Source organism: Zonotrichia leucophrys, chromosome 8, assembly GCF_028769735.1.
Source record: "Zonotrichia leucophrys gambelii isolate GWCS_2022_RI chromosome 8, RI_Zleu_2.0, whole genome shotgun sequence".
Classification (NCBI taxonomy): domain Eukaryota; kingdom Metazoa; phylum Chordata; class Aves; order Passeriformes; family Passerellidae; genus Zonotrichia; species Zonotrichia leucophrys.
The window spans coordinates 4,076,255-4,099,556 of record NC_088178.1 but is presented as its reverse complement, the minus strand read 5'-3'; the positions used below and the strand labels follow the sequence as shown (position 1 = coordinate 4,099,556).

Sequence of the window (23,302 nt, the reverse complement as noted above, 5' to 3'; positions counted from 1 at the left end):
CATTTACCAGCTCCCACCAGAGCCTGGATTACCCAGAATAAAACTTACAGGCAGAGCCACCCCTGCTTGGACAGGGCCTGCAGCAAAAGACCTCAAACCCATCCAGCACTTAAGAGGAGCTGAGGCTGGCAAGTGGCATCTGCTCTTGTGTGGCATTCCAGGGGAGGATTGATGACTCCAAGTGGCCTTTGTTGTGCAGCCTCTCTAGGCTGTCTGGCTACTGTACAGCCCTGTTGGCTTGTCAGTTTGTGCTGATACAGAGGGAAAAGGGGCTCTAAGCATCAATATCAGAGGCTTGCAGAGTGATGAAGATTCCAACAAGCATTAAGAGACATCTCACCTGGGATCTCACCCAGGACAGGATTAAAACTCCAAGGTTTGTTCCAGAGAGCTTTAGCACTAAGTCCTCTTCAGCACAAGCAAGCTCTGAACCACACACAAACCAAGAGCAGTGCATTTTTGCAGTGGACTCCAAACCCTCTCCAGACATGGCTCATCTGATTTACTATTGCTGCCATGGAAGGTGGATTTATTCCCAAATTTAGCAGCTGCCAAATCAATGTAAGAGTTCACATGGGGATTTGCCACAAGCTTTTGTTAAGCCAGGGCAGGACTTGGACGCTGAACAACCCTTCCCTCAAGAGGAAGCCGTGGCCTCGCTGCATCACAGTGTGGGTTGCTCATTAGGTACCTCACTCTTGCCTAAATTCAGTGGTGATCCTCTTTGGAGATGGTCCCTCACCTTTCAAAGATGACACAGTGGCAGGAGACAAGGAGCTGACAAGGAAAAAAGGGCTCCTAAACTCCAACCCCAGCTTGGCATGCAGGGCACATGGCAGCGGGTTTATTTTTCCAGCAAGCAAGTTTCCTTTCTTCCAATCAACTCTGAGGCAATAAGAAGTGGGTTTCAACATGGCATAAATCTGCCAGCAGCATATCAAGGCTTCAGAATAGCAAGGGCACAGACAATTGTCCAGTGGAAAAGAAAAAAAAAGGTCAGAGCAGTAACTCTTGCAGTATTTGTTCCACAAACAGAGAAGGTTTACACAGCTTTTCTGGGCAATTATAGGGCAGGAAATAAATCTCAACAGAAACTCATCTTCTTCTCACTCTTTTTACAGTCGAATCTCTTTGCCTCCCGCCCCTTGCAATGTGCCCAAAATGCTTTGCAACAAGATGTCAGTTACACAACCCAAGGCTGAGCCCCAAGAGCCGGTGGAGAAGTGTATTAAATTTAATAGCATTGCTCCAGGTAATCTATGACCACTTATAATCAATTGTCCATGCCTGCTGCAGCATGACTGGAGCCATTTTCCCAGGCTGCAGGTGCAGGACTGGCAGAGAAAGCTCCTGCAAGGGCTGGGAGGAGCTGTCTCATGGCCTTGAGAGGCTGAGGGACAGCCAGGCAGCTCAGCTCTCCTGCCAAATGCCTGCAAAGGTCTCCTGGGGGACTGGAAAGCCCAGGCATGACCACACCAACCCCAAAGAGACTATCATCTGTGCTGGGGAAAACAAGGAGGAACCAGTCTCCCTCCTTTGGCATCAACTCAAGGAGGCAAGAAAAGGATCACTGACTGCTTTATGCAGAGGGAGATGATGCACAGGGAGATAGGAATGATTTCTCCTCTGCTATAGCAGAGCTGGGAAACGATTGGCATCTCCTGCAGCCCCTGAAATTCAGTATCCCTTCCACACTTTGCAGCACCAGCACTGTTCTGCTGCTCAGGAGCAGCTCCAGGCTCTCCACAGTGCTGAAGGGGAGCATGAACAGCCAGGCCAGGCAGGCAGAGGGGAGAAGGAGGGGATGGAGTACAAGAGGAGAGCTTCAGGAGCAGGGCTTGCTCCTTCATCCTTGCCATACAGGAAAGAAACACTGTCACACCCACCTCAACACTTCCCTTAGTGGAAGTGGCAGGAATTAGCTGAAGAGGAGACTGCCCTAGATTCCAGGTCAGCTGTTGTCACCACACCAGCCAGGTTCAGCAGATCTGGATCCAGCCTCTATTTGTGGTCCACAGAGTAAACCCAGTTGTCCCTCAATGAGGGTACACTTAGATTCATAAAACCCCAAGGGCACCATGAGTAAAATGGCCCAGACCTTTGCTGAACATGGTGCTTGCCTTCCCCTCTGCTCAGCTCTCTGGGGGCCCTGGCAAGGGCTGGGTTTTGCTGCCAGCTTCCAGGAGAGCTGTAATAGGGAAGAGTTACAGGATCCCAATCTATATGTGCTGCATTTAACTGTGCCCAGGGGCAGGAATACATCCCTGGTCTTCTGAGTCTTCCTCTCCTCTTCTTGACCCTAAATGGGTTGAATCCATGATAAAACGTGGTCAGAAGCCAAGTGAGATTGGCCCCAAGCTTGAAGCAAAGCTATCAAAGTGCAGCCAGTGAGGGACAGCAGCCTCCAGGCTTCCTCCATCTTTCTCCCTTGACACTTAAATGGACAGAGAAAGTACCTGTCACCCTGGCATCCAGGAGAGAAGATAAACACAGGCACAGCCTCTGAGGTGTGGTCTCCATTCAGCATCACAGGGAAAGGAAAGGAGGAGGGTACTGAGCCCAGCATCCCCATCACTCAGGCAGTGAGCAGAGACAAGTGCAGGGAGGAGGTGACAGCAAGTGACAGCTCCAAGTGTGCAGGAGCAATTACAGTCCTCTCTCCAGCAACATGTTGCTTCCCTAAGCTCCCAGCTCTCCTCCAGCCAAAGACAAGGCCCTAGTCCCACACAGGCACTGGGAAGAGCAGATCGCCCTGTCTGCATCCTCAAGCACACACAGAAAACTACCTGGGCTTTGTCACAGCAAAGGACACTCACCACCACCAACATCCCTGCTACCTCTCTGACCAACAGGCAATTGTCCAAGCAATCAACCCTGAGCCAATTTCATCAGGTGGTGGGGAAGGACAGCCAGGACGTGCTGTCCAGCCTGCTAAAGCCGCTGGTCCCCTAAGGTCACAGAATTCCAGCCACTCTCACTGAGGGAGCGATAAGAGGCAGCGGGGTGCTAAGCTGCCCACTTGAGCCCAGCGTTAATCTCGGAGCTTCTCCAAAGCGTGGCACGAAAGGGATCCATGGAGCTGGCCTGGGAGCCGCTGCTGGGCTCCTGAACAGAAACACTGCCATCTAGAGCCCACTGCCTGGCCTGTGAACGGGCTTGGGAAAACCTGGCAGGAATTTCCTCACTCCCCAGGCACCTGAGTGGCAGAGAGGGACAGGGAACCTGACGTTTGGGAGCACAGCGTGGGCCAGGCTCCAGGAGATTGCAGCCGTCATTGCTCAGAGAGCTTTAAGGGATGTTGCTACACTTGGGTCTTTCTTTTCTCCTTAGGAGAGCTTGGCCAGGGTTTGGGTAACAATTGTTCCTTCTGCTTTGGGGTGTTTGAAAGCTTGTCCTGCCCTCAGCATGCCACTTGGAGAGATGTGAGCTGGAGAAGGGTCTCTGCACCCTTGGGCAGACCATGCTGAGGGGCTGAACTGTGCTGTGGGGAGACACCAAGGCAGCACCACTGCAGTGCCTGAGAAATGGAAATGGGTGCGAAAGCAGCTGGCTCAGCTGAGCATCTCAGACTCTTTCTGCACACAAGGAAGTGCCAACCACCCAAAGTGCTCTGTAAAGGCAGGCTCGGATCCCAGCAGACACCGCTTCAAACCACAGACATTCTCCACCGCATTGTTTTGCCCATGCTGCTCTCCAAGTCAACAGCCTCTCTCATGCTGCTGCCTCCATCACACAGGACCAGAGTGTCACATCAGCAACACCTCCTCATCAGCAGAGGGAGGCAGGTCCTCCACAGAGAGCCACGGTTCAGGCCATGAACACATGGGACACTCACAGGGCTCTCTGCAGTGTCCCCCACTGGTGTGCTCAGAGCTGTGAAACCACACCTATCCCAAAGCCCAAGGAAGCCCCAACCCTTTCCAGTGGTACATGAACCAGCAGCCAAGGCCCAGCATTGCTCCTATGGCTGAGATGATGGCCTCCACAGCAGGAACAAGCTGGACCAGAAGATGGGGAGATCAAAAGGGAGAGGATCAGCCAGGGGATGCAGCTGAGCTCAAAGGTAACATCCTCATGCTAGGTAAACTGAGGCCGGCCCATTGAAGTCACTGGTGTAGACTGGGCTGTACCAGTGAAGAACAGGAGTTGGAGCATGCAGCCTCCGAGCTGAAGAAAGCTCTCAGCCCTACAGAGCAGCCTGCAAGCAAGATGCAGATCTCTAGCACTTCACTGGTCTCAGCCTCCAAGATCCCCAGCAACAGCACTACACAGTCACTGTCACATACAGAGAGTGGCCTGGAACCCCTGATTCTGCCCCATGGTGAGTGCACAGCCTGTTGTGATCCACTGCCACATGCCAGTGCTCCCTCCACCTTTGCAAGCTCACCTGGGAGCATCCAGCACATCCTCAAATCCAGACCAGTGCTTAGTCAGAAGGCTTTTGTCAGCAAAGATTAATTTCTGTGGTTTGCAGGTTTTTACCTGAGCTACCTCGGAGCTTGAGCTCTCTGGGGAGGAAAAGAAAAGATAATAAAATCCCCTGAATGTGTGATCAGAAAGGAAGCCTGATCGGGTGTCCTGCAGTCCTCTCACGTTCTTAAACTGGTGAATCACTGGAACTACTAAAGAAAAGAAAAATCACCTAGCCTGAGCCTTGGAAATCTCATCTGGCAAGGTGAGAAACTAGCAAAACACACTTGAGCACGGGTTTTGAAAAGAAACCACTCCTCAGTCTTAATTAGGGCTTGTCCAGATGAGGCAGCCATTAAGGCGCTTGCACAGGGAGCTGTGGTCAGTGCCCACTAATGGAAGAGTAAGAAGACACCCCGGGATTTAAGCTGCGAGGACTGATGGAGGGGAGGCTTGTGGCAGCTCTCTCCCTCCCCTCGCCGGTCAGGAGGCCGGTGATGGATGCCTGAGCGCCGGCCGTGCCCTCCCACAGCACATCATTTGATTTGCCGCAGACGCGGGGCCGGAGGTCCCCGGCAGCGCTCGGCGTGCCAGGAGAGGTCAGCGTCTCTCTGAATAACGTCTCGCACGGTGCCAAGATGTGACATCAGGCTTTGCCCCCTGCCACCCCCCGGCATCACGGGGATGCTGGGCAGAGGAGGGGTGAGAGGAGGCGCGTTCCCCGCCGTCTGTGCTGCCCGTGCGTGATTTATACCTGCTGTGTCAGACGGACAGCGACAGACGGACAGCGATGGCACACGCTGCCTCCCAGCGCTGGCGGCACGGCTGGCAGAGATGGATGGGGCACTGCTCTGCTCCAGGCCAGCACCAGCCTTCCTCCACGTCCCCTCCACAGAGGGCTTGCCCGGGGTAGATTACTGTTTGCATGGGAGAGCATCTCCTGGGATGTCACTCTGCAAGGGTGACAAGCCAAAATGCTCACAAGATTCGCTGCTGAGGTCCTGAGACAATATGTGAGTTGGCTACATGCTGACACAAGAGACACAGATTACATGAAAGGCGCTAGGATTCCTTTATTCCTTTCCCCAAACTTCCCTCTCCATCCCAGCACAGGCTTGCAAGCCTGCCTCCTGCTCCCTGACCCTGCTTTGGCAGGCACAGCTGGCCCACAGAGCAGCAGGTCACACAAACAAGGGATGGCACGTGGCTCTCGGAGCTGGCACGGAACAGCTGAAAGACATGAGAGACAGACCCAGCCACAGAGAGAGTCAGCACTGTGAGCAAGGACCCCTGACCCCAGGTCTTGCCTGGGAGGCTCCCCCTCTCCCAGCATTTGCAGTTTCAAGTTGCTAAGTGGCCTCACTTCAAAATAAACTGAACACCTCACAACAGGATAGAGGCTGCAGGTGTGTTTTCTCCTCATTCCCCTCCAAAACCTGCCCTCACCACTGCTCACCAGCTCAGACATGAACACATGTGAGCAGCCACCTACAAACATCACAGATCTCTCTGGAGATATTTGATATTTCAGGTGGCACCTCCACTGACCTCTCCAACCAGCAGGATCATGCAGGACTTGAGGGCATCACTGCAAAGCTCTCAGCCTAAAACTACAAACAGTGTCCCACCACTGAGTCACTCACCACTGCAGCCAGCTGGGACCTTCAGCAATTTTCACCTGCAAAGTCAGCATTCAGGCAGGGCTGCTGCTGCTCTCCCAGCCATGAGCTGGAGATTTAAAAACCACACTCTAGACAGGAAGGCTCCGGGTTGGCAAGGGGGGAAAACATTCATTTTTCCTTGGCAGAACCGCACCAGCAAACCCTGGGCTTTGAGGGCAGAGGGAAGCACTGGCAGCTACAAATTACTAATCAATGTCGAGTAACAACAACAGCAGCTAATAAGGAAAGGCTGATCAGCTTACTATGGCAGTAATTATTCCTGACACCAGCCCTCAGAAGGAGCATCCAGGCTTAGCACACTGTCTACCATGATGATAACCCCAGATAACAAGAAAAATTTTGCGCTGGAAAAAGGGAGGGGGAAAAGAAATAACCCTCAGCAATTAGCAAGACTTGTGGTGCTAATTACACTGTGAATGGTGTGCAGGCTTTGTCAGAACTCACTTGAGCCTTCTGGGTGATGCCAGGGAGGGATGAAGCGCCAGCACACCTTTGCACGTGACAAACAATTCTGGCACCTGGTTATTTTTGAGAGCAGCTCAACTCTGTGCTGCTGACACAGAACCTGGCACACATCCTTCGCCATCATTGCCTGAGGAAAAGCTTCTCACCTCCATAGTGCAGCTCAGCTTCACATCACTGGGTGTACTGAGCCCACCTAACCTGGGTACAGAACCAATTCAGGATGAGATACAGCCAGCACAAGAATAGAAACCTTAATTAACCAACATGTCTGAGGTATGTTCAAAGCATGTTGCATTCACCCACAGCTGCTCAGGATCCTGCAGCAACGATGCTCTGCAGTGCTGCAGCAGCCCAGGCACAAAAGCCCCCATCACTTCCAGCACAGCCACCAGTCCTCCGACTGAAGAAAAGTTTCCATCAGCATCCTTTCAGCAGCACAGGAAGAGTTACTGCACCCAGCAGGGGTAGCAGAGTGAATGTGTGAACAGGCATGTGCTTCCCCCATGTGCCTCTTGCTGACAGAACAGGTGAGAAGAAAATCTAGCAGCCCCCAAGGCTTGCGATTGCACGCGCTCCTCGCTCGCCTCCCTCCCGAGCAGCCATAATTAAAGGCACCCTTTCCTTGCACTCTCCATTCCAGGGGGATGACAAACTGCTCTCTCAGCACTGGTGAGTGTTTTATGGAGGTGAGCTTCTCGGAAAGGCAGCTGCCTCGGGATGCGGGTCACCGCCGCCACCGGCTCACGGAACCGCCAGTTCTGCAAGCCCAGAGACAAACTGAGAGGCTGCAGCTCTGCTCCACACATCAAATGCAGCCGCAGCAGCAGCAGCAAGAGCTGCTGGAGCCTGTCAGACCTTACCCTCTCTGGTTCTTCCTTCTCCTCCAAGACTCCCAGGCTTTGGCACCTTACGCAGGATGGAGAGTTTACCCTGGCCATGCGGTCTTTACAGAAAGCCAGTCTGGTAAGATCCAGTAATAGATCCAGCAATTCAAGCACTGTGTTTCTGGCCCACAAACTTCCCAGCACTTCCCACAGATGAATCCTACTCCTCTCCCTCCCTTCAAGAGTATTCTGTGCCAGCCCACCCTTCCCATCCCACACACAAAGCTGTCATAATCCTAATACAGGGCAGCATCAGGGGGACGTGGCTACCAGCCCTTGCACAAATAAAATCCTATTACAACAGAGATCCCAATTCCAGCCTTTATTTACAGAAATTATTACTACAAAGGACCCTGAGGGAAATCACAGCTCTATGCTGCGTACACTGAATTCATCATTGCTGGTAAGAAGCCTCATAGTGTTTTGAGACACACCAAGATGCAAACAACATCTGCGTTGTATGTCATGGAGTGGGAGACAAAAGGGAAAAAAACAACCACAGCCTAAGCAACCACAGGAAGAGAGAAAGGGAATGCCACGTGTGTTTCTTTTGTCCAGCCCAAGGCAATTTTTATCCACAAGGTGCTCTAAATCCTTTGTGCCGCTCGATTAAATTTACAGCTGACCTAAGCACAGATTGCTGTTCTGCCAAAAAAGAGTAGTCCAGACTCAGAGTTGTCCACAGGGTGAATGGCCATGGCCCTATGCAGACATGTGGGCAGTCCAAGGAGGGCAAGGAAGGGAAAGAGGAGGGAGATGCTGCAGGGCTGGAACAGTTTGGAATTGCTACCATGTGCAGTGTCGTGAGCTGTGCCAGCACTGACACCTAATCCTGTGCTGGAGCATCTGCTCTCAGGTGAGGGAATACAGAGGGGGAAAGGGAGCAAACCCCCATGGCACCTCCTTGGATAAGCAAGGAAAACAAAGGCATCAAGCACCTGGGGCACCCTCCCACCTGCAGCTCATGCATAGCCCAGTGATGCTCAAACACCAGCACGGTCCAGCAGTCAGAGCGTTCCCCTGTCAGAAACCTTGACTGGTTGAGAGAAGCAAAGAGAGAAAAGGGTTGTGATGTCCAACAGGGAACAGACAGATCTTCCTGGGGCACATCAACCTGTCAGATGCACGCTGTTCAGGCATACTGGAAGGAAGGAGGAAGAAGAGAAGGCGCCTGATCTTACACAAATCTACAGGAGCTGCTCCTAAAATTCACCGGCACAACACAAGCAAGGCATCAGAGATGGGGAGGTGAGGTTTCTGACACTGCAGTGCAGGCACCATGGCACTGTAAGGGTTATAAATCAGAGCACTGACACCAGAGTGACTGTATGGATCACACCAGGCACCATCAGAATCACACACACCTGCTACAGAGTGACCTTCTCCAGCAGAGGGGTCTCCCTTGCACTGCAGATACTTGTAATAACAACCCATCATCACTTTGCTGTACACAGCCAGAAATGTTGACTTTAATGTCAGGCCAAGGATGCTCTCAGTGCCTGACCTGCACACACTTCCAAGTGATGCTTCTTCAGCAATTTCCATCCACCTAGAAATTATTAATCCCATCCACTTGAAAGTATCTCTCCAGGGTGAAGCTCCCATGGCTCAACATTATCAGAAGAAAGCAAATCCTGACAACAGGAGAAGGGTCCCATCAGTTGACATTGATGGGTGAATGTGACAGTTCTCCAGGAGGGAACCAGAACAAATGGTGTTGCTCAGGGACAGCCCAGGTAGGGCTGGCTTATCACAGAGGGGACATCAGTACAGGGTGCAAGCTCAAAGGCTGAGCCAGACTTCCAGAATCAGAGACTAGAACCAAACCATTCCTTCTTTGTGTCCTGAATCAAATCATCTCTCCTGCTGCTGTCTCCACCAGAAAGGGAGGCCATGGTCTTCCTCAGATCTATGGATTCCAGCCAAGGCAGCAGCGTGGACAAGGCAGGGTAACACAAGGGCTGGCCCCTGCAAAGCTGTTCATCAGTATTTCAAGGTGAATCTGACAACACAGCTGGTTTCCTAAGTGTTAAGAACATGCTTCGCTCCAGCCTTTCATCTCAAGCAACACACAGCGCCAAAGGGCAGCTTGCCAAAAGCAAAAATCACATGCAGGACGAAAAGCATCACCCCTGGGAAATCTGCATCCAAGGAAGGCTGGAAACCTCCCCCCCAAATCTGACAGAATTCGAATCCCTCCCCTGCTGAGGCAGTCTCTTTCAATTTCTTCAGTGGATGTATTTCACGCCTCACCTGCAGAGCCACTGTTTCCTGGAGAAGGAGGAACCACGGAGAAGTTTGAGCACAGCACAAAGCCAAACCTGGATCGTGTCCCCTTTTTTTTTTTACCCTTTCACCCCCTACTGAGGCGTGTCAGGAGTGAGATTTCAGAGAACCCAGCAATATTGTCAGTGCCTGAGCCCCCTGCCAGCAGCCCTGAGCTGGCAGGAACAACAGAGCCTCTTTGGGAACCCTTCCTGCTTGTTCTCTCCTCAGAGCACAATTGGAGGCTAAACTCACACTCCAACAACAGCGCTGTGCGTGAGTCATCCTCGCTGCTGTCAGCTGGAATGATTCAGGATGAAATGGCATTGCTTATCAGCAATGAGGTGGCTGCAGGACCACTGAGACAGCCACAGACTGGGACTAGGAAACAGAGCCCAAAGCAGGGACTTTCTCAAAAGACCTAACCTTTTGTCCAACTCCTACACAAAGCTCAGCATTGCTTCAAAGCCTAAAACCAACTTAAACTTATCTGCTTGCAGAGGCAGCAACTGGCTCTTGCACATGTCTATGGAAGATAAAACTTTGAGGGGCTCAATGATAATTTTAGGACCAAATTGTGTCAAGTTTTTAATGTTTTCAAGTTGGGAGTCCTGCAGGGTCAACAGAAGTGGGCTCACAGATCATAATGGCTCTGACTAATCACTGCCAGCTCTTGGCTGGCTGCCTGGTTAAAACTTGGATTACTCCAATGGGAAGCTGACCCTCATTTAAACTTCAGCCCACATTTTACAGCTCCCAAGTTGCAGCTGCCAGGCTCTCCCTGACATAACTTCTTTATGACATTGCTGTTTCCTCTCACACTTCTGGTGAGGCACCAAGAATCAGGGCTATTAGCAAGGTCTCGTAGTTGACAGGACTAAGGCAGCAACCTCCAGCCAGGAAACCAGTGTGATACATTAAATAGCTGAGCAGCCAAACCCACTGGCTCAAATTACTTGCAGCAGAACATCAGTCCTGTGGGGAGGCGTCCCTAAGCTAGCCCACATTAGTATTTATTAATAATAACACCAATACCTTTGCACTCATGCACTTGTCCCTCAAGATGCAAGAACAGGAAACCCATTGCAAGAAAGAGTCACACAAAGTATTAGATATTTCAAGGGCACCTCCCCAGCTCCAGAAACAGCCCCTGAAGTAGCCCTTGGCCTGCAAGAGAGGTACCTGTTCTCCAATGGCACATGGAACCCTTAAAAGTCATTACTTACCAGCCTTTCCACCCCTGGAACAACAAACTAGATGATATTTAAGGTCCCTTGAAACACAAACTATTCTATGATTCACAAGAGAGTGGGTATACAAGAGATCACCTCTTGCCCAAATATATATAATTTTGGTTGACAGCTGTAATGGACATCAGAGCCTTGCTCTCCAGGGGAGATTCAGCTGGAGATCACCTGCAGATCAGCTCTCTGACTGGAATATAAAGGCAGGCACTGGCACTGAGAATGGGGCTTCAGGGACTGAGAGCTGATGCTTTCCCAAATGGCCAAGGAAAGCAGATAAAGGAGCTGCAGGTTGATTTGATGATTTAATCAATAAGATAATTATATTAATTCAGTCGTTTGATACAAAGCCACTTCCTTTCTGTTTGATTTAACTGCATTTCAGAATTTTCATGGCTGAGTTGATCAAATACATAAAATAGCAAATTTGTGCTAATTAATTAATATTAGATGTATTTTCCTTAACCATGAATTGCAGAGGCCCAGAAGCTGAGAGCATTATCACCCAGGAACCACATCATGACAGCCCATAGATTTGCACCTGCAGTCACCACACAGCCAACCACCTGTGCCAGAATCAATCCAAAATTCAGGACACATACCACAGAGATACAGGTGCATCCACATCCTTGAAGTGTGGGCATTTACACTTAATAGAAATTACCACTTCTGGTAATGGAGTAAAGAAGAATTAAAATCAAGTAATATCAGTTGTTTTCCATTTACAGGGAAGAGGAGTAAAGCGTCGCCCTTCAGGAAGATGGAAGATTTTAGGGGTTCACTTTCAGTCTTGTACCCTAAGAAGGGTACAAGAGCTAGAGAAGCCAGTCAGCATCACCACCCCTGCCCAAAGCTGCAGTTACATGGTGAGCCCCATCCCTACTATTAATGCCCTAGAGAACCACTGTTAGAGGGCAAAAAAACCCCACCCCACTACTATCAATGCCCCAGAGAATGCCTGTGAGAGGGAAAAACTGTGCTAGCAACCTCTACCTTGTTGGACTGCGGGCATTCCTCCCCAAGGCAGGGAGCAAGTATTCTTCACTCTCCTTCCCACAAAGGTGCTCCACTGCTCCTGTTGCTGGGCAGCAACATTTCAGAAAGCAGACTGAAGATGCTGGAGAAACTCGAGGTGTCTGCAATGACCTTTGGTTTTTTCTGCTTTTCCCTAGGAAGGACAAAAAACACACTCCCACACTCCTGCCTGCAACTATATCTCTACAGTAATTCCCAGTGCTACCACAACTTTCTTTCAGGCTTGGTTCTTTTTCCTCCCTCTGTCTCTGCTTGAAAACTTGCTAACCCCTGACACTGCCAGGAGAGATGCCGTGGAGGCAGTCGTAGGTCAGCCTTCTTCAAACAATTGCAGGCCTTCTTGCCAGGTTCCTCTCTGGGTAATCCCATTCCTCCAGCAAGCAAGAAAAGCTTCTAATTAAAAAGACCTGGACAGCAACCCACCAGCTCCCACTCCTGCCCTGATCAATGAAGCTTGCTAATTAAAAGCAGTTGACCTGAGCAAAGAATGGCTTGGAGTAGATTAGCCCAAGGGAGACTAGATTTAAGAATTAAATTACTTGACCGGTCTGTTTTATTTTACAATCCCCGTTCTTCCTCCTCCCCTCCACAGGTGAACGGTTGCTTTGAGGACTCAGTCCCCATTTGGAAGAGCAAAGGAGCAGAAAGTTTGGTCCTGCTGTTTAATTCACTGTCAAACACCACAGGCTGAGTGCCTGGGGCTGTTGGAGCAGCTGCTCTGTCTGATCACCAGGTGACAACTGAGAAATGGCCAGGTGGCACCTAATTTCTGCAGTTTGATTAAGTGGTCCTTTGCACCCTGCCACATCAACAGGACTGGGGACAAACAACGGGCAGTGCCTCAGACACTCACTCTACAGCCAGGGTCTCACTGACATATTTATGACAAATCCTCAGGAGATTTATGCCCAGCAATCAAAGGGAAACAACCACCACCCAAAAGTAATAGTGCTCAGATCAGGTCCCATCATTCCCTGGTTTGAGTATCCAAGCACACAGGGCTATAAAGCAGGTGAGAATCCTAAGGCAAACACACCACATCCCACATCTGGCATCTTGCAGGATGCACTGGGATTGCAAGGAAAGCTCTCTCTGGAGAGCTCTCACATCTTGTTTCCGAGGTTGCTTTGCCCTGCTCACGTCACTGGGAACTGCAGGAGCTCAGCACCTCTAGAAGCTCTGTTAATAAGAGGCAAAGCAGAAGAATGTAACGCTTCCTTGCTTCAGGAGAACTGGGTAGAAACATGAGGTTTTCCCCCATACAATTAGAAATTCCAGTGCAAAAGTGAAATATGCTCTCATTCAGCCACCAGTATTCAAGGGCCTTCACCACAGAGCAACTTTAAGGGGATTTGCCCAGAGCATATACATTTACACCGAGAGAAAAAATATTCTTGAGAGAAACAAAAAGCTTCCTAACCAAACGCTTGGGATTTCATGTATGTTCCACACGGCATTAATTTTCTTTTTAAAACACTGTCTTGGAGCTGAGAGGAATAAAACCAAGAGCAGGAGTGATGGCAATCCTATTTGTGTAACTTATTAATCCACTGCCCTTTCCTCTCTGGCATGCCATTTATTTCCTCTTTGCCTCTGATGTGCCTGCAGAGCCCAAAGTGTTCCCTCATACTCCTGACTGTTCATACCAGATCTTCAGAGCATTTCAGCTTTTGCTCCCCCATGATTATTCTCTCTTCTTTTCTCCTTCATGTATCCTGCAACAACTTGCTTACCGTTTTCCAACCAGCACAGCTGGACACATCTGATACTGGACTGACCACCAGAGCAAGGCAGTTTCTATTTCAACTGCAATTCCCAAATGAAAATAGTACTCTGTGGCTTCTTCCAGCTCCCTTAAAGAACACCCTCCTTGCAGGGTGAGAAGGTGATTGCATAGCATCCAGCAAAAGAAGGCTGGTCAAGAATTAGGACCCTAGGGCACTAACACCAGGAAAAAAAAACCTCGCAATACCTCCTTATGAATGCCAGCCAAAGGAAAAATAATCCAGCACCAGAAATCTAAACATAGCCAAGCCATCTCAGCGAGGCAGTAATTTGTATTCCTCTCCACCAAGGAAAGTAGTGCATAGGCATGTAGCTACAGACACAGGGTTAAACCCACAGCTGCTGCAAAAGCAGAGATCTGCCTCCAAGGTGCCCTAGGTGCCCACAGAGGTGATGGGGCTCACCGAGCCCACAGGGATGTCGTGGCTCAGGCATTGTTTAAGCTGCATAAACAAAGATGTCTGAGATGTTAGGATATGCTGTTACTCAGGCCTAATTCCCCAGCTGAAGTCCCTGAAGTAATCCCATCATTTTTATTACCAGGAGGGAGCCTGCTGCAAACCCAGCCACTTTTCCTTCCAAAGGGGAGAAAAATTCATCAGAGATGCAGCAAAACATCCCCATCTGACTTGTGAAGCAAGAGATTTCTTTAAGGAAAGTGGGTCTCTGCAGCAACACCTCCCTCCTGCCCCAAGGAAGAGAAGCACAGGGAAGCGTGACGAGAAGCAGAGCTGGGCAGTCCATCAGAGGAAGGTGCTGAGGAGATGCAATCCCTTCTAGCTACCTGGCTGAAATTCAGATGCTGGATTAGTGTCTCTGGCACATTTCTAACAGGAGGCAAAGGAGAGAAATGTAGTGCTTCCTTCCAGCCTTCCAGATCAACAAACCTCGCCCAGGCAGCAGACATTCTGGTCCACCTAAAGGAAGCTAGAATTAGAAATTAGACACATTTGTCATATAAAATTTCCAGGTACAAGGAACAAAGCTGAATTTTTGTCAGGCAGAGATGCTGTAATAGCACTGCAGCAGCTGGGAACTCCAGTCAGGTGAAGGTCAGGGCTGCTTGGCATCCACTACAGTCCCAGGCCTCTCAGAGAACCAAAAAGAGCAAAGGATGAACAGTTCCCCTTGGCAAGCTCGCTCCTGTCCAGCTGGATACGAGGGGCTTTGAAGGCTGGAAACTCAGCAGGGCTGGCTGCAGCAAAACAGGGAGGAAAAGGGAGATATGGAAGAAGAAAAAAAAGTTAATCTTCAAAACCAAAATGGTTTTGTTCATCTTCTCTTTGGTCACCAAGTTAAGTCCAGCTGTGCCTTGGGTCTGGGACTGAAAGGAGGACACCAGCTGGAACCCTATGGAATTGGGTTAGAAGTGACTTGTGTGTCTTCTTTGTACTGAGTTACAGCTCACATAGAAATGAGGGTGGCAAGCCCTGAAGGTGCCCTTTAGCCACATAAAGGGAAAAGTGCTGCAAAAGACAGACCTTGATGAAACACCATCCAAATGGGGACACACTTGGCATCCCTCGGGGTAGGTGCCAGATGCACAGGCAATGACCCTGCCAGGGCTGGGGCTCTGCCTCTGGCCCACACCCATTCTGTGGGGACAACACAGGACAGAGCAGGGATGCTCACACTTGGCTGTGTCCTATTTCTCCTATCAAATATCTGCAACAGCAGCATCCTTCCACCTCCCCCCTTGGACACCTAACAAGGATCAACAGCTGGAGGCCCCTTAGCACTGCCAAGCCCAGCACCCAAGGAGCTGCCATCTGTGTTGCAGCCTGCCTTTTGTACTGATTTGTTACGTTTTTGCCCTGATTGCACGCCTCGGGCGGGCCACAGTTGCTCTGTGCAGTACTTGGAGGAGGGGAGTTTTACAGCTTGGCTGCTGCCAACGCACAGATGTTACAGGCTGGGTCACGGCAAGGTGCTAAAGGCCTTCAGAAATGTTGCAAAGCATTAATTATGTTCCTGCAGCTGTTCTTTAACCCTCATCCGTGTCTCCTTTCTACCACGGGCTGCCAGAAAGACAACTGTGAACGGGAAATCAAAGCAGGAGGCTTTGAAAAGAAGCAAGGCAGAGTCTTTAAAGGTTAAAAGAAACAGCACTCTGCAAAGGCAGGGCTTTTTTAAAGCTGTTTGTCCCTGCCACTTGCTTGGACACCTCCTCTTCTCCTATTTCGGTGCAGCGCTGAACTGCAGCAGCATCCAAGGTGAAATGGAAGAGGTCACCCAAATCCTGACATTTCACAGAGCATGTCTCAGCTTGAGGGTTGATCCATGGGCTTGGGAATACTTTTGTCTCACAAGACTGGAGCAAGGAAAGATTAGTGGCATGGGTTTAACCAACCCTCCCATCTGTGCAGGTCTAGAGATGAGGGGTTTCCCTGGTTTTCCACAGGTTTATGTGAACCTCTTGAAGCCAGTCCAGAGGAAGGCCACAAAGATGCTTAGAGGGATGAACACCTCTCTCACTGAAGATAGGTTGTGAGAGTTGGAGCTGTCCAGCCTGAAGAAGAAAAGGCTCCAGGGAAACCTTAGAGCCCCTTCCCATGCTGAGAGAGGCTACGAGAGAGCTGGAAAAGGACTTTGGACAAGGTTCTGGAGCAAAGAGAGAAAGAGGAGGAAGGGCTCTAAACTGAAAGAGGGAGGTTAAATTAGATATTTGCAAAACATTCTTCCCTGTGAGGGTGGGGAGGTCCTGGCACAGGTTGCCCAGAAAAGCTGTGGCTGCCCTATCCCTGGAAGTGTTCCAGGCCAGGCAGGATGGGACTCAGAGCAATTTGGTCTAGTGGGAGGTGTCCTTGCAATGGCAATTACCCACTGGAATTCCCATGGAATGGGAAGATCTGTAAGACCCCTTCCAATTCCAACCATCCTGTTATTCTGCAGTCAGAAAAACCCCATTTTGCCCCAGCTGGACCAGAGCTGTAGTCAAACAGACCAGTGACTAAACTGACCTGCAGAACCCAAGTTTAGAGCTTCTCCCATCGCTGCTATGGGAGCTGGGGCTATGCCAAGTGGCAAGACAGCATTCAAGCAGGCTTACCTGGAACAGCTCTGGGAAATGCAGGAACCCAGGTCTCCTGAACCCATCTGTTGTGCTTCACTGCCCTTGACAGCCACCATGTGCCAGGGCTGGCAACACACAGGGCTCCGGTGTCCCTGCACAGACATTCTCTGGGAACCCTGGGAAACACAAAGCTGCTGCTGAGGAAGTAGATCCATGCCTACAGCACAGTGCCATTCAGAGCTGCCACTGCAGGAGAGCAGTTGAGGAGGTCTGCACCCACATTTGAGCCCTGCTGAACATCAGGACTAATGAGCATTCCCACAGCACCAAGGCAGCCATTCTGGTGCTAAAATTGCAGCCTGCCTGGGGGTGGGGGGTATCTCTATACCCCACAAACCAGAGGTTCCCAAGGGGAGAGTTTGTCTACTGCTTATCTTCAGACCAGCTGCAAAGTAAATCTCCATCTCAAACATGGGCATTCACTAACATCTGCATGGGCTGGGCTGCAGCTGTGCCACAGGACCATGAGTGGGCTGACAAAACCCACCAGGCTCCTGAAAGGCCTCTCCCTCCCCTATTCCCCATGCTTTAAGCTGCAGTCAAACAGAGCACAACTCCTTTTAAGACTTGAAGATGTGTTTGTGAATCTGGCTGGGCAGCTTGTGCTGACGAGAGGGAACAAGATTGTCTCAGGAATCCTTTGTGCTGCAGCTCTCCGTGCACAATAGGCTCCCGCGCACTCGGGGGCTGAATAACTTCTTATGCCAGAGATGAAACAAGGGGGGACAGAATAAAATAGTACAGGCACAATAGCAAACAAACAGGCACAGAGAGTGAGGTGATGGAAAAACAGGCAGGAACAGCAATGCTGTTGTGCCCAGACACTCATTTCAAGCAGCATCTCCCACATTCAAAAAAGCATACACTAATAAAGAATAAGTTTTTGCCTGACATGTCTCAGATGTGCCTTCAGTCAGGGATTGTTAGGACTCAGCACGCTGGCCAGGACTTGAACTTCTGCATAATGGCCCCAGACAGCTGCTGATACCCTCAGCTGCTGCTGGCACAAATGTTCACTCCTCTGCAGCACTCTGGAGTGATGATAACTAAAAAAACAAAACAAAAACCCCAACATCCAGGCCTTGAAAGGGAATCCACGATAGCATTAAGCACTGAACCCCAAAACCATGTAACACCAGACTGGGCTATGCTGACAGCCTCAGGTGAAGGAGCTTCCCCCAGGTAGCTCAGGAGCCTCATCCCAGATGCCCAAATCAGATACAATCCCTCCCACACCAAAGCAGTGAGTGATGGCTTTCTCCCCTTCCCCCTGGTGAAGGCTGTCCCTGAGTGTGCAGCCATTTCAAGCAGGAATTGGATCAGCAGTGTCACCCTAACAGTCCCTACACCCTGGGCTTGGCCTTGCCTTCCTTGGGCAGCTGCCCTAGAGCAGCCAAAGGTGGGCCAACACCAGATTCCCACCAGGATGTTCCAGCAGCCAAACAAAATCAGATTAAAGGCTTTGCAGGAGCAGCTTTTGTGTTAAGACATTTTTGGACACCCCCATTCTGCCTAAATAGCAGAAGACAATGTTTTTATCTGACTAATAGAGCTCCTCAAACCATGTGGCCCAGGCTGGCTATTTTAGAACAACGTTCAGCAGAGACTTTTGTTTCTGACAGAATAATTTAACACCCTGCTCTTGCTGAGTACTCTCACCCCAGGTACCAGACTGGATCAGAAAAGCTGTGCTGGAGAAAACCAGAGAATCATTAAGGTTGGAAAACACTTCCAAGATCAAGTCCAACCACTGATGCAGCCACATAACTCACATCACCTGTGATCCTGGAGCAGCAATTCCTACCTGCCCAAAAGATCCCTCAGCAGGGACATGCAGAGAGGCAGCTTCCCCAGCAGCCTCTCCTGAACAGCAGCTTCCCTCTTTCCACTTCTTTTTCCAACATTCTTTATTTATTTTTCAACCCGCTTCCCTGCTCTCCCCCCGCCACCACCGACTCCAAACCCCAGTTATGTAAATTTCACAGAGGGGCTGACATCTCCTGATGAGGCTGATCCCATTGGTGTTATTGTCTGGCTGTCAGCTCCTGGGAAGCAGGCACGGCACGAGGGCGGTTGCTGTTTTTAACCAGAGGCCGCGTCTGACTCGAGCGTTCGGGGAGTTAATGAGCACTGTGCAAAGGGAGGGATGGCTGGCACAAAGCAAACAGGGGAAGCTTCAGTTTTACATTTCATTATTTTCATAAGAAAAATAAGCCTGGGACCTTAAGGGAGGTGTAAAGGGGATTTTTAATTTTTTATCTCTTTTTTGTTTTAATAGCAGAATTCGCAGCTGGAAGAACCTGCTGAGATGTCCTGTGTTTAAATAGGAGGGAGGTGCCTGGGTCTCCAGAGTGGTTACCTTGATCTTCTAGGTTTTAACATCTGTGAGTTCTGTGTTTTAAGATCTTTGACTGTGTATCCACACACTACAGCTCTGGGAGAGAGTCCTCCATGGCTCATCCCAGCCATCCAACCCCATCCCACATACAGGATGGATCTTCTCTTGGGGGTCACAGCCTCCAGGCTGCCCCAAGGAGCCCAGACAGGCTGGGAGCTCCCACTCCAGCTCTAAAGCAGATCCAGGCCACCAAGCAAGCTGAAACCAAAACCAGTAGTCTCTAGAAAAGATGTATGGGGCCAGTAAGCCTGACACTATTCCCCATAAAGCAACAGGGAAGAGGTTAAAAGGGAAGATTTATGGGCACATATCTCTGCCAGAACCACCAGGTGATCATGTGTACACATTTCTCTACTCTAAGACCTAATTTTCCACCATTTCCCTTGATTTGCTGTTCCTATTCTCCCATTTCCTTGATTTAAGGCCCAATTATTTCTTGTCCTCTTGCCAGTGAAACAAAATATTTCATAAGCACTCCTGCTGCCTCTCGCCACTCCCTCCCTCCTTTGGATGCTGGCTTCAATGCCTGACTCATGCCTCGTGTTCTCTAAAATTTAGAGTATTTTAGTGAACACCTAACAATGATTTTACCATTTTTCTCAGTGATACAAATGGGATCTGGCACCAAGTAGCTCACTGTTGGAATTTAAGTGAGTCTGTGGTTGCCACGGCTCTGGCAAGTCTTTGCAAAGCACTCCCTGGGGATTGTCACCTTGGCAAGATTTCACTGTGTCCTTCACAAGGGATAAGCCACAGATCCTGGGCTGAGCTGGAGGTCACTGTGTGCTGGGATAGGGAGAAGGGCAGACAAGTAGATTCTGTAGCTCATCCAGGCCAGCCTAGGGGAGAGCTGGGCACTACCATCCCTACACAAGTCCAGGTCCTCCTCCTTAAGGAAACAGAAAAACTCTGCCCTCATTAAAAGGAAAGAATAATGTCACTGGTGGGTCCCCTATCTAAACTTCTAAGCACCATCAAATCTTCCAAGTGGTTCATCACAGTCAGCCCACTGAGCACCAGTCCTTCAAAACATTCCTAGGCAAACACCTTCCCCTCCCATTGCAGCAATGGCTTTACAATAAATTTCCATTCCTCTTCCTCCTCCTCCTCGCCCAGGCTTGCATTTCCATAGCACCCTCCTACTAATTCCCTCAGTCATAACCAAACCTGGCCCAACACAACACAACCATGAAAACAACAGTTACAAGTGCCATTTCCTTATTTCCAACCTTTTTCAAGGAGATGGATCCATAAAGCACAGATCAAAAGAGAGGTTCCTTAGGCCATGAGCCTAAGAGAAGGAAAAATCTCAATAGTGCTTTGAATCAAGGCGGACATGGATTCAAAATTGGTTCTCCCATATTTTCAACTCATGCAGGTCCCCAAGACCTTGAACTTCCATGACCATCTGCTTCCATGACCATCAGCCTCTTACCTCTATCTGCACAGCATAATTCATTTAGCCTTCATTTTTTTCCCTCCAAAAAACCCAACCACAACCAAACATAAGCACAACTCACTGGACATGCAGCCTTTCCATTCAGGCACCATCAAAAAAAAAAATCTCAAATGTAAAAGTTGAGCTCACCAGCTGGCTCTAACTTGGGTGGCTCTCCAGAAGGGACATCTCCAGAGATTTCAGTCCTTCCAGTGGCTTGCTGGAAGCAACAAAGAGGCATCACTTTGAAAAGATGGTCAGGAGGAAGGAATAGGATGAGTTACTCTCTCCTAGATGTTTTGGGCTATGCCTGTTCTCTTCAGCCACACAAACATACACCACAGCACATGGAGAAGTGCCCAGACCTGATCTCATGCTCAATTTGGGGTCAACTGGGCAAGAGAGCTGGACACAAGCTGGGAGATGCAGCTTGTCAGAAATCAGGCCCTAAAACATTGCAATGGGAAGCCCTAAGAAGGTCAAAACATTCACACATCCCAAAGCAAGCAGGATCTGGTCTTCACACCCACCATGGCTGCTGGCAGCTTGTTCTCACTCTTCATGGAGCCTGGAGGACAAGTTGAGCCTGCAATGCTGTTTGGCTACACCAGACTTGCTGCTCTGCTATGGGATTGGGAAGCTTCACTTCAAAAAGCTTCACAAAATAATTGACCACCAGAGTGAGAACAGTTTGGTGTTTGACTACCCAAGAAAGGACTGAGGTTTATTGGGGGTCAGGTCTTTATCTAAACTCAGGAAGAAAAAACTAGCCCTAGCTAGAAATATCAAATAGGAATGGAAAACTTGAGGAAAAACTTGAAATATTCTGCAGATTTCCCTGTACAAGGCCACCATCTCTTCACAGCTGGGGCTACACAGGCAAGACCTCTTCTATTTTCAGTGTGGCTTGGAAAAGCTTCTGGGACACCACCTGCCATTCTGTGGGGCATCAAACCTGCTCTGGACTCCTTCTAAGGATCAGCCCACTGAGGGCTTCTGAATTCCACTAACAGCTTGGGGATGTCTGGGGATCAGCACCCTCCAAGATGTCTAAAATCCAGAGGCCTCAGAGGATCCTAACCAGGCTAACTTCATCTCTCCCCTGGTACAGTCAGCTCTGCTAACTGTATTGGCCTGAGGGTTAGTAGATTAATGTCACTTTTCATTCATCATGTGGCTGTGGCTGGCTGGAAGCATCACCTCCAGAGGAAGCTGACTCACCCTAAGCACACTGTTTTCTGAACAGTTTCAGCCAATCCTGCCCACTAGACCAGCCTCCCTTCAAGCTACCTGTCAGCCCAGCACAGGCTGGACAGCCCCCAAAAGCTGACACACCACAGTTCATATTCCTGGCAAGTACCATCACAGAGCTTAAATCCCTGTAAAGCACTGGAAATGGTAAAAGTTGGCCATTAGGGTCGTTTTATATGGAATAGATATTCTAGGTAGTAAAGTGTGTTCGGAAGGATCATTACACTCCCTCGGCTGCCTTTCGTCAGAGGAAAGAAGATAAATGTCCAGGAGATGTTCATAGCCCAGGGCAAGGGAAATACAACATCCTCTGGAAGAGTGAGAAGTACTGGAGAGCAGAAACTCTGCTTGGAGCCAGCATGACCAGCTCCCAATGTCCCATCAAACCCAAACCACCCATAGCAAGCCCACTCCAGGGCCTCTCCCAGCATCCCAAATGTGTGGCGTTAGGAAGAGAGGTGCCCCTCAGAGAGCCCACCCTGATTTTTTGAGATTTTTCTAAGCCTTCTGATGTTTACATTCTTGTAATGAACTTTCTCACACATTTTCTGTAAATAACTTGTTTTATGTTCTTTTATGGAGGGTGAGAATTTTGATAGCCTGTTAGTTTGTCCAGTGTCATTGGGGAGGTGGCACTTTCACCCTCCAATCCACTGTCACTTTTGGAAATCTATAAGTGTTAGAGCCAGAAAAATGAAGTCCCTTTTCTACCTTAGAAAGAGCAGCAAGTTGTTTTGTGTCCTATAGTGACAGCCCACCCCAACCCTGGCACCATGGCAGTGTCAGGGGTGACTCAAGATAACAAGAATACAGCATGTGAGCTCTATGTGCTCACTCTGCTGCCCAAACAAATCCTCTCCCCCATTTGATTTGACCATTCCACAAGCACAGGGATGAACTGTGTGGTCCTTGGAGAGCTCACTAAGCCAGTGTTTCTGCAAGAAACAGAAGCTTGCTCCAAATCTAAATATAGCTTAAAAAAAATAAAAACAGCCTCTATCTGATCAAGAGAAAAGTGTTTGGATGGTAAATTGAGACAGGAGTGTTTGCTCAGATTTATGGGGAGGGGGAGTGGGTTGGAGAGGTCTGAACTGAATCCATCCCTTGAGCAGAAGTATAACCCTGAGGTCCAGCTATGATTTCCCCTGAAGCCTGGAAAAATGCCAGAGGTCCTTTCAACCTCAGCTATTTCATGATTCTGTGGGATGCAGAGTTTATGGGACTCTATTTTGATGCTGGGAATAAGAGGGATATGGTTAGGGCCCCAGCAGATTTTTTATTCCTCATCCCACCTCATCTGATTGAAGCCAAACCTTTTTAAAAAAAGAGGTCTTTTCCCAAAAGGAGCTGATAAAAGACATTTACAGCCTTG

The 23,302-nt window shown here is 49.5% G+C and overlaps 1 protein-coding gene across 2 annotated transcripts in view; it reads right to left on the bottom strand.

Moving 5' to 3' along the window:
* The window catches only part of LOC135450838 (uncharacterized), a 118,191-nt gene that overhangs the window by 81,299 nt on the left and 13,590 nt on the right, over window positions 1-23,302 (bottom strand). Inside the window, exon 1 of one of the 2 annotated variants that reach the window (XM_064719387.1) lies at window positions 8,806-8,887. The exons of the other annotated variant lie outside the window; for it this stretch is intronic. The gene's annotated coding sequence lies outside the window, so the exon portion shown is untranslated. Of the gene's footprint in view, window positions 1-8,805; window positions 8,888-23,302 lie in introns of those variants that run through there. 2 annotated transcript variants of the gene reach the window in all.